At 48.2% G+C, this 3,274-nt stretch overlaps 1 pseudogene; it reads right to left on the bottom strand.

Moving 5' to 3' along the window:
• Positions 1–252: 252 nt before the first annotated feature.
• On the bottom strand, positions 253–2,224 carry LOC112901068 (annotated as a pseudogene).
• Positions 2,225–3,274: the final 1,050 nt, after the last annotated feature.

The raw sequence follows: 3,274 nt of genomic DNA, 5'->3' as shown, positions 1-3,274 counted from the left end.
AATTTGCTTTCCAGATGTGCACAGGACACACGACACTTGAAGAGTAGCAGATGAACAGATATTTCATGGAAACAACTAAAAGAAATTAAATGGGCAACGCAGTAAGCAGAATACAAATTAGCTTAGATATCCCTGTTTTGCAGTAGTGTAATGTAATACCATGAGCGTTTTCCAAAGCTAGATAGAGAGCCGTGATGTCTGAAAGCAGCATTTGTCAAAGTAGCAATAGCCATTTGCTACTAACTTTCAACATTTAAAGCAAACAATGCTGCAATTACTAGTAGAACCAAGAACATGGACAAACCTAGAAAATGAAAAAAAAGGGCAAAGGACAAGGATCCATACAGTACCTAGCATGCAGATACTTACAAAGATCACTGATCTACTCAAGAGACACTTTGCTCGATGGGTGCAAAAGGGTCGGTACAAGAGAAATCAGAGCCTCTTTGGAAGTCCCAGAGGCAACTACCTTCAGCAACTGCACTCTCACAGACCAGCAGTGAAGAGTCTCTATTTGCCCTTTTCCCAGCAAACAGAGCCTTCACTTTGGAAGTCGCCATTGAACTAAAACACCCTTTGCCAAACACAATGAGAAGCCTCTTCAGCATTTGTGCACTCTCAATGAAAAACTTGAGGAAGGCAAGCTCACTCCACTCCCCTCGGAAATCATGGAATACCAACACAGTGATGTGCGCCTGGATGCAATCGATGGGACCAGACTCCTGCCAGAACTTGGTACTGAGCCTCCCAGAGGATTCATCCGTTTTCTGGGACTGCACGTCAGTTAAATCACTTAATACCGCAAGCAAGTTCAGTTTTACATGGGTTATGCTAATAGATGCATTAATCAATGCAAAATGAAATGATCAGAGTCTCAGTCTCACATGAATATGCAGCGTCTCAATATTGGGAAAGCATCTGAGGAAGCTGGGCTGCATCTTGGCATCACTGCGGACCACAAATCGCACATTTACATCCAGGATCTTGACAGTTGGCACCATAGTCCTTGGGTTCACCACTGTCCCAGCCTGCAATGCCAACCAATCCAATGCGCACAACGCAACACAAAACAGTTTTATAGGGAAAAAAAAGGATAACATTATCATAGATTATTTGTGCATGGTGTCCAATTGCACAACTATAGAGAACAGAGAGGGCAAATGCAATGCAAGCACCTTGATGATGGTTTTGCCGACCTGTACTTCATGCTTTTGCTGGGTCCAAACGTCCCAACAAGCGCAATGCGGGGGCAAAGCCAATCTTGATCCTGCAGCACGGGGCCTCGGTTGGCACCATCCGCAGGAAGAGCCGCTCAAGACGTGGGGCGTCCACCACGGTGATACTCTCCACATTGGACGCATGCATCTGCACGCACCGGAGGCTGCGGCTGAGGAGGCGGAGACGTAGTGGGGGAAGCATGTGGCTTTGAAAGCAGAGGATCTCCAGCACGGGGCTCCTGGCGAGGACGAAGTCCATGTCGTGATCCTCGATGACGACATCGTAGAGGCCGAGATCGCGGAGGCGGGGGAAAGCGGCGCCGCGGGGGAGGCCCGCTGTGTCGGGGAACCTCCAGAAGCCGAGGTAGAGGCGAGTGAGCGCGGCCATGCTGAAAAAAGCGGCAGGGACGGGCAGGTCGACCGCGAGTGGCCACGGGCGGTTGATGAGGAACAGCTCCTGGACGCCCTTTACGGCGAGGTGCTGGAGCCAGCGCGCGACTTGGCCGCGCTCCTCGTCCCTGTAGCAGGTGCGCGGCGAGGACGCAGGAGATGGCGGCGGCGACGGCGCGGGAGTCGGCGTGCTCGAGGTAAATGTTGGGGATCTCGTCGCGGGCGCCGCCGTCCGGGAGGAGGTGGTTGTCCAGGAGGACGAGCGGAGCAGCGCACCAGAGCGGGCGCCAGCGGCGGGAGAGCGCGGCGGTGCGCGCGGCGTCCTTGACGGGGAGGCGCGCGACGATGTCACGGAGAAGCGCGTCGGGGAGGGTGCTGACGCGGTCTACGCCGTCGCCGGCATCCGGGAGGGCGGAGAGGTGGGCAGCGGCGGCGGCGGGCGGGGCGGGGAGCGCGTGGTGGATGTGGGCTAGAACGAAGCCGAACTGCGGCTCCAGCTCCTGTGGGTCCTTGCCGTAGCTGCAAGCGATGGACCTCGCGCGGTCCAGAGTGATCGGCGGCGCCTGGGCGTGGTAGGCCATGGCCGCCGCCGCCGCCGGAGGGTAAAGGCAACGAGGGTTTTGGTTTGGTGGTTCGGGTCGCAGCGTCGATGCGAGTGGTCCTGTTCTGTCTCAGCGGGCCCACTGGTCAGTGTCTGTCACACCTGTTTCCGTCCACTATTGGCTATTTCAGTGCTCATCACTGGTTAATCCCTCTACACAGATGATGTGGTATTTGAGCGACTCGCCATCAAATTTATTACTTCTCTAATGCTTGTCAACTTAAAACAATGTACTACCTCCATCTCAAAATATACAACTTTTAGACTTGGTCAAAATCAAACATTTTCATCTTTAACCAATAATATCTGCAATAATAATTAATTTAAATAGAAAAGATTACATGATATGATACTATTTTATTATGAACCAATTAATATCATTTTTATGTTGTCAATCTTTATAATTCTTTCATTTTTCATATGACTTAGAAAAAAAATCTAGACATAGTTATATTCTAGGATAGAAGGAGTACTATTCTTTTCTGCTAACGGTCATTTGGGTTTACAGTTTGCAAATGAATGTTATTATAGAATTTATTTTTTTCAAGAAAAAAGTAGTTCAATTTAATACCTTGAGCATGCAATTCACTTTATTTGCGTAACGCCAAACGACAATTAAGTTTGATTTGGGTATTCTCATTGCAAATTTAATTGTAGTTGATGTAGCTTATTTGTCACAGAAGCAAACACACCATTATCGAGTTTCATGATTAATTTGTTGTTTCATACTTTATATATGCAGGAAAATCTTCACAGACTCCACTGTTTGGATTAGCACATTCTGCAGTAACAGGCATGATGACTGGTCCTCTAATTAGAAGCGCATCCAACGGTAGGGTTTCTCCATAATTAGAATGAAATTATACTTGATATTTATCTTTGTCACTGACATAGGCTTTTTGCTGCCAACAGGGTTAAATAATTGCTTAGATGACGGAGGATACTTTGACTCTAGTATATGTGAATCAGATGATCGAACACTTGGAATGGATGGTAATTTGTTACTATACTAAACATTCACACATGTCTAACCCTGTCAATTGGAACATGTTGAACAAAATCTAAT

Source organism: Panicum hallii, chromosome 7, assembly GCF_002211085.1.
Source record: "Panicum hallii strain FIL2 chromosome 7, PHallii_v3.1, whole genome shotgun sequence".
Lineage (NCBI taxonomy): Eukaryota > Viridiplantae > Streptophyta > Magnoliopsida > Poales > Poaceae > Panicum > Panicum hallii.
The sequence above is the reverse complement of the archived record's forward strand: the minus strand, read 5'-3'. Positions and strand labels throughout refer to the sequence as shown.